This window comes from Dendrobates tinctorius, unplaced genomic scaffold (assembly GCF_039654945.1).
Source record: "Dendrobates tinctorius isolate UK_male_01 unplaced genomic scaffold, ASM3965494v1 ptg000009l, whole genome shotgun sequence".
NCBI lineage: Eukaryota > Metazoa > Chordata > Amphibia > Anura > Dendrobatidae > Dendrobates > Dendrobates tinctorius.
In genome coordinates, this window is record NW_027361677.1 from 15042209 (window position 1) to 15056132 (window position 13924).

Consider the following 13924-nt stretch of genomic DNA (forward strand, 5'->3'; position numbering starts at 1 on the left):
TCAAGGCAGCGAGTCTGGAGCACATCCCACTGAAACAGTCATTATACAAATTCATGCGTAATTACCACAATACGCCACACTCCACTATTAATGCTGCTCCAGCTCATTTAATGATCAGCAGAACCCTGCGTATACGTCTCCCTGATGTGACCAGCCATCCCCGACCGAGTGACTCCTCAGTGAGATCCACAGATTTCTCCAACAAACAAGCCATGAAACGTTATGCAGACAGAAGGCGAAGGACACAGTCAAGTGCCATCGAAAGAGGGGATGTCGTGGTGGTACGTCAAAGACCAACCAACAAGACCTCACCTGTATATGGTCCTGCAAAATATTATGTTACTAAAAGGAAAGGCAGCATGATCACAGCTGAACGAGATGGACACTCCATAACGCGAAATTCTTCATATTTTAAAGTCATACCACAGAATGATGACAATGAACTCTCTTTGGTGGAAGATTTGGTATCCGATGGTGGAGAGGACCAACAAGAGGTAGCTGGTCCACCAATAATGAACCCTCTCAATGAGCCCAGACGTTATCCTACACGAGAGAGAAGAGCTCCATCGAGGCTTATTGAAGAAGTGTAATTACAGTTTTGTTTTTTTTTTTTTTTTTTTTGTTTGTTTCTCTGGTTTTGGAATTGAACAAATAAGACAAAACGGACATATGATTTCTTTGGACATTTTCATGTTGTTGCATTTATCAGTAATATGGGTTATTTATAAAAAAAAAAAAAAAAAAAAAAAAAAGGGATGATGTAATGTATAATAATTAGATCTGTCTCTTTAAGCAAGCCAGACTTATGGGACTTGGGGGGTGGAGACAAGAGGGATGAGAAGGGAAGTTTGAGTTTCACTTCTGTGTAGCATGGGAATGCAACTGTTATGCTGTGTGCTGGAGGACGAAGAATAACACATATCTAAAGTTTAATACCTTGAATTCTTCATAACGTGTGGATATTACACTGCCGTGCACCCAAACAGTGGTTTATGACCACATATGAGGTATTGGTGTGCTCAGGAGAAATTGCCCAACAAATTTTAGGATCCATTTTATCCTGTTGCCCATGTGAAAATGAAAAAACTGAGGCTAAAAGATAATTTTTGTGAAAAAAAAGTACTTTTTTGTTTTTACGGATCAATTTGAGAAGCACCTGGGGGTTCAAAGTGATCACTATGCATCTAGATAAGTTCCTTGGGGGGTCTAGTTTCCAAAATGGGGTCACTTGTGGGGGAGCTCCAGTGTTTAGGCACACAGCGACTCTCCAAACGCGACATGGCAAGCGCTAAATATTCCAGCATATTTTCCATTCAAAAAGTCAAATGGCGCTCCTTCCCTTCTGAGCCCTGCCGTGCACCCAAACAGTGGTTTATGACCACATATGAGGTATCGGTGTACTCAGGGGAAATTGCCCAACAAATTTTAGGATCCATTTTATCCTGTTGCCCATGTGAAAATGAAAAAATTGATGCTGAAAGGAAATTTGTGTTGGAAAAATTAAAATGTCTATTTTTTCCTTCCACATTGCCTTAGCTGCTGTGAAACATCTGAAGGGTTAATAATCTTCTTGAATGTGGTTTTGAGTAGCTTGCGGGGTGCAGTTTTTAGAATGGTGTCACTTTTCGGTATTTTCTGCCATATAGACCCCTCAAAGTGACTTCAAATGTGAGGTGGTCCCTAAGAAAAATGGTTTTGTAAATGTTGTTGTAAAAATGAGAAATCACTAGTCAACTTTTAACCCTTATAACTTCCTAACAAAAAAATATTTTGCTTCCAAAATTGTGCTGATGTAAAGTAGACATGTGGGAAATGTTATTTAGTAACTATTTTGTGTCACATAACTCTCTAGTTTAACAGAATAAAAATTCAAAATTTGAAAATTGCGAAATTTTCAAAATTTTCACCAAATTTCTGATTTTTTCACAAATAAACGCAAAAATTATTGACCTAAATTTACCACTAACATGAAGCCCAATATGTCACGAAAAAACATTCTCAGAATCGCTAGGATGCGTTGAAGCGTTCCAGAGTTATTACCTCATAAAGGGACACTGGTCAGAATTGCAAAAAATGGCCAGGTCATTAAGGTCAAAATAGGCTGGGTCATGAAGGGGTTAAAGGGGTTGTCCGGTCAAAACCGATAAGTCTGCAGTCACTCTATGTGACTGCAGACTTATTAATTCCCCCAGCACACGCACTGTGAACTGCGGAGATTTGCTGGTTACAGACCTGGGACCAAAAGGTATGTATGACATATAAATACTCCTGGTCAGTGGATGCGGCCTCACTCTTGCAGTTACGCTAGGACTTTTTTCTCTGTGTGACTTTATTAAATTTGACAACTGGGTTAATATTGGGGGTGCCTAATAGACACCTGTCCATTACTAACCCCTGGGCTTGATGTTAGCTGATATTACAAAGCTGACATCAACCCCAAAAATTTTACCCCACTTGCCACTTCCCCAGAGTAAGTGGTAAGAGACAGGCAAAACTCCAGAAATGGTGCATCTAATGGATGTGCCTTTTCTGGGGTGGCTGTGGGCTGCTATTTTTAAGCTGAGAAGAGACAATATCCATGGTCCCTTCCAATGCTTAGAATACCAGCCCCCAGTTGCCAGCTTTAGCCTGGCTGTTTATCAAAAATGGGGGATCCTCAATCTATTTTTATGTTACATTTATTTAAGTAATTAAAACAAAAAGATGTGGGAACCCTTTTATTTTTGATAACCTGCCAAGATAAAGCTGAAAGCTAAGTGCTGCAGCCCACAGCTGTCAGCTTTACCTGCACTGGTTATAAAGAATAGAGGAGACCCCATACCATTTTTTTAATTTATTTATTGGTTAAATGGACTGCTGGTTCACACTCTTGTCATTTGTGTAACAGTGTGGGATTCGCAGTGCTGTGACCGGCGGTAACATGAATGGTTACCGCTGATTAGAGCTGTTGTTTCTCGCGCTATCATACAGATGACAGCATGGGAATTGCCGAATGTTCGGGCCCCCAATTCATTTGAATGAAATCCAGGTTAGAGTTTGAGTTTGAGTACCATTCTGGTACCCAAACCATACTTTTTTTTACTGTTCGTCCGAACCCGACGGACCCGAACATCCACGGGTCCGCCCATCAATATGCAAGACATGTGAAAATCAGAAGAGACAGAAAGCTGCCATGTAAGGGAAATAGGAATATCTTCAGCCAATGATAATACAGTAGGTGTATCTCAGACAACCTCACACTTCCTGTAGACACTGCAGCACAGATCCCAGCTCCATCCTAATGGAAAAGAAGCAAAATACAGCTATGCAGTAGTCATTGAAGAAAATAAGCACTTTTGCAAGTTGATATCTTCTTTAGGCATTGACATATTAAAAATGCATTTTAAATAACATTTTTATGATATTTACTCTAATCTTTCGTTTTGTCATAGATTCCTTTAGATCCTCTGTTTCTCCCATAGCATAAAGGCATTTTAACTAAATGCCACAGGTTTGCAATCTAAGGGGTAATGTTTTTCCACATGGAGAGTGAAAATGCCAGACCTGGCATGTCAGTGTGGGGAGGCTTATGAGCCATGTAATGCTCCTCTAGGAAATTAAATATGTAAATTTCCTTTTTTGGGAAGAAGAAGACTGGAGCTCTAGTGTCAAATACTGGAATTAGAAATATTAAAAGTCAATATTGACCCTTTAGTGATTTTTGCCCTATGACTTTGAGGATTGCTACTTCCAACAGGTGGCACTAGAGTTCTAGTCCTCTTCCTCTCTGATGATGACATTTGCATATAGATTTGCAATTAAATAATTGTTAAGTGATTAAATTTGCATATGGATATCATGTGTAAATAAAACCTTTTATATTTTCCCCACATCATTTTTCACACCAAAGAAATGCTAATCGTTATTTTGCAATGCATTTTTTGTTTATTCATGAAGCTTATTTCTGTTATAATAATTATTAAAGAAGTAAGCAGAAAACAAAAAATGTCACCTTTACTGTTTCATTTGTGGTGTAGTGACCACTGTGATCGCTAGGGGGCGCTGTGTAGATGTCCCAGGAGAGAGGATGAGTGGCAGAATACTGAGTACTGAATACTGAATACTGAATGACCGTTATGTATCTCAAGGTGGGTGGCCTTTGGATGGAGACTTGTGTGTCTGTTGATCAGCAGTGATACTGCTGAGGTGCTGTTTCAATGTGTATGGGAAGTCTCCAGGTAACTGGTGAGATGGGTGGAACCAGTTACCTACAAGCCCACCCAGGGGTGTGATTAAGAACGCTATTGTAAAGTGTGTATGAGTGGTTGAAGGACATGTGATGAGGTCATAGCCATGTGACCCGGTGGGCATGGCTACGGACCCTATAAGGTGGCCAGGGTAGGTCACATGGAGTGAATGCTGGGACCTGGTTGGTCCATTTTGGAAGTTCCTTCCTGACAGCAAGTGAATGCTGCGTTAATGGCTGCACGTGCCTGATAGTTCCCTGGCGGGAATGAACGTCTGCAGCGTGGTGAAGCAGTCATGAGGTAAATCCAGAGAGGGTATATAACTGTGAGGCTAAGAGAGCCTGCATATGACATAACCTGTGTAACCACAGGGATAACAGAGTGAAGCTCTGTCATGGACGATATGCTGTTAATATGAACTTTATGTTGCTGGTCATGGTTTATGATGACTAAATAAACCGCTTGTACTGTGATTGTTTTATGGAAAACCTGTGCCGGATGTGATTTATTGGCTGACAAGCGAGTATCCCCTACCGGAATGACAGCGCTACCTTACACATTGAATGAAGTAAAAAAAAAGTATCTATAAATGCAGGAGGTTGCACATAGCTTCGTCAAAGCTTGCTGCATGGCTGGTTTATGCTTGATTCACATAGGACAAAAAAATAATTTAATTTGTTAAAAATGTGTAAAGTCTATCAAGGGAATGCTTATTGCTTTCTCCCCTACCACCCAAAACCTAAAACACATGAACAGTCAGATCTTCCCTTAACCCTTTCTCTCAAGGCACCCCGGGCCCTATATGGAAGAAACCTTGTGTGCCTTTCTCCAAGGACCTGAGAATCAAGACAACATTTATTCTAGAAAAAGTTCATCTAAAATTCTAAATTTATGTACAGTGTTTGGGAAAGAAAAACTTTGTCATGATCCGGACCGGGTTTTGAGTCCTGTTTTTCCATGTTCCCAGTCAGGTCATTTCAGGGGTTAACTTTTCTCAGCGTCAGTCTGGATTCAAGTTTGCTATTTAGCTCCGCTGCATCCTGCAGGCAGTATCAGCTTTAGTTCTGCCTTCGGCTTGTGTATCTGACTCCGTTATATCCTGATATGTCCTGCTGTGATCCCTGACTTGCCCCCCTGTCTGTTTATTCCCTGTAAGTTTGTTGACTCCCTGGTTTTGACTTTGCTTGCATTCGGATCTGCTTCTGTCTTTTGTCTTTGTCTTATCCACTTCCGACCATTGCTGATCCCCTGGCTTGTTTTTGACCACATGTACTGCTGTGACCTCTGGTACTTCTGCTCCTGACTGTTTCTGACTCGGCTCATCTGACCACTCTTTCGCCACCTGGTGGTGCTTGTGCTGTTGCTCAGAGTTGCTACGCTGTGTGAGCAACCTCTCTTCATTCACCAGCACCCCTTGGTGGAGGTTGTGCTATACTGCACTGCAGTAGCATGACACTTTAAATGTTTTTGGTGACTCTTACTTTTTTATGAATGTATCCATCCACACAAAAACAAGTAAAATATTTCAGATCAGCCACTGGATTACACACATTTCCTTATTCTGCTCATTACATTTCAGATTAACGCTGTAGACTGGGACAGCATCTTTCCATCTCACTATCATTATAAGTCAGGGTTCTTGCTAAAAGTGGACTTAAGAAAAAGTGTCTAATTACAATTAGAAGGAAAAATGTTCCCATACACCTTAGATTACAGCTGAGCATTAATTTGGGAGACGGCAATCACCACCCGTTCCTCTCCATTTGTTCACATATATAGATAATAGTTCTTGAAAGTGATCCTCCATGCTCTTTTTCACTAATGCTAATATGTCTATGTGCTAAGCAAAGTATGTGTCAGAAGTGAGAGAACTAAGGGGGAGGGAAATACTAGTACCTTACACCAATAATGAGACAGGAGGTGTGTCCCAGACTATCCCAAACTTCCTGTAGACACTACGGCACAAATCACAGCTCTGCACTAATGAAGGCCAAGCAACAGGCAGCCATTCAGCAAGAATTGATGAAAATAAGTACTGACGCAAGCTGAATTCTTCTTTAGGTGATGACTTATTAAAGATTAATTAAAAAGACATGTTAATATGTTTCCAATATTTGCTCTTATCTTTTGTTTTGCCATAGGCCCCTTTAGATCCTCTAATTCTCCTATAACATAACTTTGAAGGCATTTTAACTCAGTCCCACAGGTTTGCAATGAAGTAATTGCATTTGATTACATTTGCATATGGATATGAAATGCAAATTAGCTATTTTTTTTCCACAATTTTGCACTCAGAAAACATGATAATCATTACTTTTAAAAACAATATCATCCATTTTATCATAAGCAATTCCTCACCCCGAAAAAATTAACCTTTATTCATACCATTAAAAAGAAACTATGGCAAGACACTTATTCACGCTAGACATTTGATGCACTCTCCTTATTTTCGACTACACTGTTCATCCATGTTATCACACAATGCATTGAAAAAGAAGAAAAAAATTCCATATGTGATGAAATGGTGAAAAAATGCAATTCTTTGCTATTGTTCTTTGGATTTCATTTTTGCGGCATTCATGATATAGTAGCAATGACCCGAAAACATGATTTTTTAGGTCAGAATGATTATGGCAATAATAAACTTGCATGAATTGTTTATTATTTAAGTTGTTTAAAAAAGATCTATAGTTTATAAACAAAAATGTTGGTTTCTGTCACCGTTCTCAGAAACTCATTTTTGTTTTTCCATTGAGCTATATGAGATCTTGTTATTTGAGTTGTGAGCTGATGGTTTTATTGACAGTATTTGGGATACATATGATGTTTTGATCTCTTCTTATTGCATCTTGTTAACATGGTATGGTGATAAAAAATAACACTATTCTGATATTTTGATTTTTGCTTTCATTATGGCTTTTACTTTTTGAGTTAATTTTATATTTTGATAGACACAACTTTCATAGAGGCAGCAAATGCAATTTATTTTTTCTTTTCTTTGACATTTAATGGCGTTAAAAAAAATGAATTTTTTCAAAATGTATTTTTTTAATCATTTTGAAAACTTTTTTTGTTCTCATTCCGATCATCTGAATGCATATGTTTTATATTGCAATACAGAAGTATTGCAGTATATAGTGAAAATCATGGTCTCCTATGAAGCTTAGCCTTTTGGCTGAGCTTCACAGGATGCACAAGATGGCAGTGACAAGGGGACCTTTGGCATGCCTCAGACTAAAGTTGTAACCTTCGGTGCCTGGTGACTGTATAATGTACAGCTGATGGGAACTAGTGTGTGCAAGCTCAGCTCCAATTACACACCACTGGCAGAGATTGAAATGGCAATTAAATGGTTAACAGCAGCGATCAGCTCAGGTCTGACTGCTACTGTTACACACAGATGCCGTGTACCAACCACTTAGGGAGAAAGCTCATCTTAAGGTGTTAATGGAGTTCTCTGGCACTTGCTCACTCCCAGATAACTTTTTTCAGGTATGTGTGTCTAGGTAATTTCATCGGCACTGTTCATTTCTAATATGGAAATCTTTAGCCTTTCTTAAAGGGGAATCTGTAAATAATATCAACCCTCTTAAACCAACTATATGTGCATGTAGGTCATAGTAAGCTGTATAAAATCATACCTTGGTATCTGTGATCAGATGTTTTATTCCAGAGAAATCAACAGTTGATCAATATGTAAATGAGCTGTTAAGATCTATTGACTGGACATAGATCTCAATAAAGATCTGCCTCCAGAGCTTATATTAAATAAGAGGAGACATTACCAGTGTGAGACATGTGGAGCAAGAGTGCTGACTGTCTGCCATTACATGTCTCCTCATAGTGGTAATGCATTCTTTAGCTTAAAATAAGATCTGAAGGCAGATTCTCAGGGAGATCTATGCCCAGCCAATAGATCTTAACTAGAGTTGAGTGAATATGTTCGGAATCGGTCGCCGAATGTGAATTTGCCACATTTATGCCATATTGGTACCTTATTTGTGCCAAATTTATGTTTGGTGATCAGTTCCAAACATATTTATTCATTTCTACTCCCATTGACTCCAATGACGTTTGGCTGTGTTCGGTGAATATTGCAAAAACAAAATTCGGCACCGATCACAATCGGAACGGAATTTTGAAAAATGTGTTCAATTCTAATCTTAACAGTTCATTTATATATTAAGAAAAATCTGGATTTCTCTGCAATAAAACATGAGATCGCAGACATCAAGGTATCATTTTATTCTCTCTGAATGCCCATATAGATGGATTAAGAAGGGTGACTGAATGACAGATTTCCTTGAAATTTAAGACCTTAGGTTTTATACATCAACATGAAGAATACTGATTCATAACTTACTGTATACTATTCTTCTTATAACTTGCCCAACAAAATGAATGAAGTCTTAAAATTCATATTTTATACTCTACTGACCAATCCGGGAACTATGCTGATCTGTATTTTAAGCTATCAAAGTCTGTATTTACACTTCAGTGACTTACATGCCATACTATGGATTCATATTTTTCTCCTAGAAACCTAAAGTATCTAAAATATGGTTATAATAGAGGAAGACGATAAATCTTGTTGAACAGGCTACTCTGTAGTAAAGGAGAAGCTTTTTGGGTTCCAAAATGGTTGTTTACTGTCCCAACGCATTTCGGGACTGACGCTTTTCTAAAGGTATGAAGACCATATTAGGAATTCAGTGGTAAAGCTGATGGGGAGGTGGGTTTGTGAGACTTATAAACCTGGTGCTGATTGCTAGGGGTTAACGTAAAAATCCTGCACAATTAACTATATCTCAGAAGGATGTACCGTATGTTTTTTAGATTTTATTGGCTTCTAAAATGACAATGTAAACGTGGCATCTCAATTTCACAAAAATTAGTTGAACGTGTCACGTTACAGCAAATTCCGTGATTTTCTTTCACTCGCCCTTGTCTTATGAAAATTACATTAAACCCCCATCCCGTTCTGATCTCCTATATTAATTGCTAGATCAATGATTCATGATTCTCATATTAAAGCAAACATGGTCAAAATAAGTTCGCGGGGGCCGAGAAGACACGGAATGACTATCTCGTGTACTCAGACGACTACCTGAAATTTCTTGACACTTTCTCCTCACAAAGGATCATCCTATTTATTTTTCATACTTTTCTATCTGAAGAACCTGATCATGTAGTTCAAATCTCAGCAAAGGTGACAAATGTGATGGATTTGAGGTCATTTTTCATCAATCGTTTCAAGAAGGAAATGGAATTCTTAAGGCAGGGAGCGAGCAGAGCTCACAGTGGAAAAAGCCATGATTCACATCCAGCCTTAAGCACTATGATCATATTTTTTGAGGAAATTGGTGTTGCTTTGCCTATGACATTTTTCTGCCTGTCAGAATTTTAAACACAATCACCTGTTTAGAGGGATGAAACCATCACATTTTCATGATAAGATAGCTGCATCCGATAGAAAGAGACATCTTATTAACTTAATAGTCAAAGAGCAAGGCTGATCCATACGATGCTGAATGATATTAATATTCTAATCTCAAGTTGCTTGCTGCCAGTAATATATTTTGCTAATATACAAATGCAATGTGAATATATTGTTTTTTTTCAAACTAATTAATTCATACAGAAGCAAACATTATTATTAAGGATTATCAAATCTCGAAAATTAGTTTTGGCCAGATTGGATTGGGTCCAAATAAAAACCCATCCAAGTAGAACCTGCCTCGAAAATATATTTATTATGATCTGAAGTCTCTCCAGACACCAAAACACCATAAAGGGGTGCCAGAAAGTAATTTAAAAAATATATACTATCCTCCCATCCTTCCTGCCTACACAACTCCCTCCTGTTCCCTGTTAGCTTGGTCTTTGCAAGAGATGGTCCAAAAGATTGGCAGGACAGTTATCTTTGACCATCTGGCAAGTTTTTTTTTTAGTTTTGAAATCCCGAGATCATGCGCTCTACTCCCAGGTGATCTGAAAAATGTGATGGTGCTACACAAAAAAAGTGCAAAGGATGCCGTCTATAGCAGCCCACTCTGAAAGGAGTAGGACCTTCAACAAACCATTCCTTATCCTTCCTAGCCAGAAGCTAACAGAAAGGAATTCCTCTTTCCTGAAGTTCAGGGAAAGCCCACCTAAGCTTGGGCTGCCACCGAAGTGGGCAATCTAGACTGGCATCTCTCCTGAACGAGGGATGCTGGAGATTGTGCAGGTGGAAAGGAACCCGATGGCCACTCATTTGCCCCCCTAGACATTTCAGAAGGTAATCCATAAGGGAACTACATTCCGAGACGTCCTTAATACATGATACATATGTAAAAAATTTAGATAAAAAATGGAAACGTGCAATAGGGTCTTATCAGGGCAAATAAAGTAAGAGCAAAAGGCAGTACCACTCACCTTATAGGGTTGTGTGATACACAACACCTAAAAAGCCTATAATTCCTGTAAGGTAAACACACGAGAGAGAGCCGGGGGGATACGGATATCACCCCACAGTCACAAATCTGTGATGGAGCTTACACAGTTACAGCTCTCTGGCACCTCCCTTACCCTCAGGTCAGTCAGGGAATTGCACCTAGGATAAGTAGTCGCCGGAGAGGCTGCCCTGTTACGTACTGGTTATCGGGGAATTCTGCAGTGAGGGCGGTATATATATCACCATTCCCAGGCCGTGAATATTTATATAAACCTCCGGTCCATCACTGGCAGGATCCCCCAATAACACAAGAACAGTATGCTGCCACCAGTTCCTCCTTAGATATAAGCCCAGTCCGTTAGCAAGCTTATATTGCGTCTGAAACCAACCCCAGGTAGCATATAAGTATTAGACGAACTCACATGTGGGAAATCGGGTTTTGAGATAAAAGAGCGGCCAAAAACTAATTGATTAGAGTTGAGCGAAATGGGTCGAAAAATTTCAAAAGTCGCCGACTTTTGGCAAAGTCGGGTTTCATGAAACGAAACCCGACCCTAGGATGAGGTCGGCCACGAGGTCGGCGACTTACGTGCCAAAGTCGCGTTTCAAAAGTTTGTTTTGCGCTCTTTTTCAGCCAATCAGGATCCACGGACACTGTGGGCAACGTGATGACATAGGCAGGGGTCACCACCATCTTTCAGAAGGGCATGCAAGTGATTGGCTTGCTTTGGTGGGCGTCACAGGGGGTATAAAAGGGCGTGCACGCCGACCACCATCTTACTTCTGCCGATCTCAGTATAGGGAGAGGTTGCTGCTGATTCTGTAGGGAGAGCGTTAGGCAGGGAAGAAGACAAAAAAAAATACTGCTTCTGCTGCTAGCGATTTGGCCTGCACAACACACCAGTCACTGTGTGTGCAGTGCAAGGGGAGGCTATATAGTGGTGTATCAGTGGTGTTGGTTGTTTGGCTGCCTTCTAAGGCTTCCTGACATTCCTGCATTGCTGTTTACCCACTGCTCCGCAAACTGCTTTTTTAAAAGCAATCCCAATTTTTTTTTTTTGTCCTGAGAAGAAAAAAAAACTGCTTCTGCTGCTAGCAATTTGGCCTGCACAACATACCAGTCACTGTGTGTGCAGTGCAAGGGGAGGCTATATTGTGGTGTATCAGTGGTGTTGGTTGTTGGGCTGCCTTTTAAGGCTTCCTGACAGGCTGGCATTGCTGTTTACCCACTGCTCTGCAAACTGCTTTTTTAAAAGCAATCCAATCTCCCTTATCCTCTAGTCCCTTTTGTCACAGCTGTGCCATCGAGCCTGTGACATAGCGCTCAGATATCAGTGGGCCTCACACAATCCAAAAGTGTCCAGTATCCAAAAGTGTGTGCAGAGATTCAAAATCTCCCTTATCCTCTAGTCACTTTGGTCACAGCTGTGCCATCGAGCCTGTCACATAGCGCTCAGATATTCATTAGGCCTCACACAATCCAAAAGTGTCCAGTGTCCAAAAGTGTGTGCAGAGATTCAAAATCTCCCTTATCCTCTAGTCACTTTGGTCACAGCTGTGCCATCGAGCCTGTCACATAGCGCTCAGATATCAGTGGGCCTCACACAATCCAAAAGTGTCCAGTGTCCAAAAGTGTGTGCAGAGATTCAAAATCTCCCTTATCCTCTAGTCACTTTGGTCACAGCTGTGCCATCGAGCCTGTCACATAGCGCTCAGATATTCATTGGGCCTCACACAATCCAAAAGTGTCCAGTGTCCAAAAGTGTGTGCAGAGATTCAAAATCTCCCTTATCCTCTAGTCACTTTGGTCACAGCTGTGCCATCGAGCCTGTCACATAGTGCTCAGATATCAGTGGGCCTCACACAATCCAAAAGTGTCCAGTGTCCAAAAGTGTGTGCAGAGATTCAAAATCTCCCTTATCCTCTAGTCACTTTGGTCACAGCTGTGCCATCGAGCCTGTCACATAGCGCTCAGATATTCATTGGGCCTCACACAATCCAAAAGTGTCCAGTGTCCAAAAGTGTGTGCAGAGATTCAAAATCTCCCTTATCCTCTAGTCACTTTGGTCACAGCTGTGCCATCGAGCCTGTCACATAGCGCTCAGATATTCATTGGGCCTCACACAATCCAAAAGTGTCCAGTGTCCAAAAGTGTGTGCAGAGATTCAAAATCTCCCTTATCCTCTAGTCACTTTGGTCACAGCTGTGCCATCGAGCCTGTCACGTAGCGCTCAGATATTCATTGGGCCTCACACAATCCAAAAGTGTCCAGTGTCCAAAAGTGTGTGCAGAGATTCAAAATCTCCCTTATCCTCTAGTCACTTTGGTCACAGCTGTGCCATCGAGCCTGTCACATAGCGCTCAGATATCAGTGGGCCTCATACAATCCAAAAGTGTCCAGTGTCCAAAAGTGTGTGCAGAGATTCAAAATCTCCCTTATCCTCTAGTCACTTTGGTCACAGCTGTGCCATCGAGCCTGTCACATAGCGCTCAGATATTCATTGGGCCTCACACAATCCAAAAGTGTCCAGTGTCCAAAAGTGTGTGCAGAGATTCAAAATCTCCCTTATCCTCTAGTCACTTTGGTCACAGCTGTGCCATCGAGCCTGTCACATAGCGCTCAGATTTCAGTGGGCCTCACACAATCCAAAAGTGTCCAGTGTCTGCAGAAATTCAAAATCTCCCCTGTCCTATAGACACCTTGTACCTTGTTTTACATTACTATATAGTTTGTTGGATTTTGTCTACATTTCTACAAAAAATGAGGAAGGCTGGTGGAAGAGGCCGTGGAATTGGGCGGGGGTTGGCAGCTGGTAATGATGGTGTTGGTGGTGGATCTGATGGTAGTGGCAAGAGCAAAATAGGACCGAATTCAGGAGGTGCTGACCCTGCGTCATCGTCTGGCTACATAAGGCCTCGAAGGCTTAGTTTTCTAGGAGTTGGCAAACCGCTTTTAAAGCCAGAGCATCAGGAAAAAGTTTTGTCTTACATTGCTGACTCAGCCTCCAGCTCTATCGCCTCCTCTTCTTCAGTTGTAAAAAGTAAAAGCACTGAGTCGTCATTGGAGGCTCATGTTCATGAACCACACCTTTCCTTGTGTCCTTCACCCCAACCAAGATTGAAGGATGACGCAGGCCATACTACTGATTACTCCATGGAGCTGTTTTCACATACCATGCCTGGATTATCAAGTGAAATGGTGAATTACCCAGGCCAAGATGAATCTGACATGGAGTGCACTGATGCACAGCCGCTGATGGAT

General features: G+C 40.8%; 1 long non-coding RNA gene across 1 annotated transcript in view; it reads right to left on the reverse strand.

Annotated features, from left to right (window-relative positions):
* Nucleotides 1-2961: 2961 nt before the first annotated feature.
* The window catches only part of LOC141095441 (uncharacterized), a 235257-nt gene continuing 224294 nt past the window's right edge, over nucleotides 2962-13924 (reverse strand). Inside the window, exon 4 of the long non-coding RNA XR_012233387.1 lies at nucleotides 2962-3277. This is a non-coding gene — a long non-coding RNA (uncharacterized lncRNA). The remainder of the gene's footprint in view (nucleotides 3278-13924) is intronic.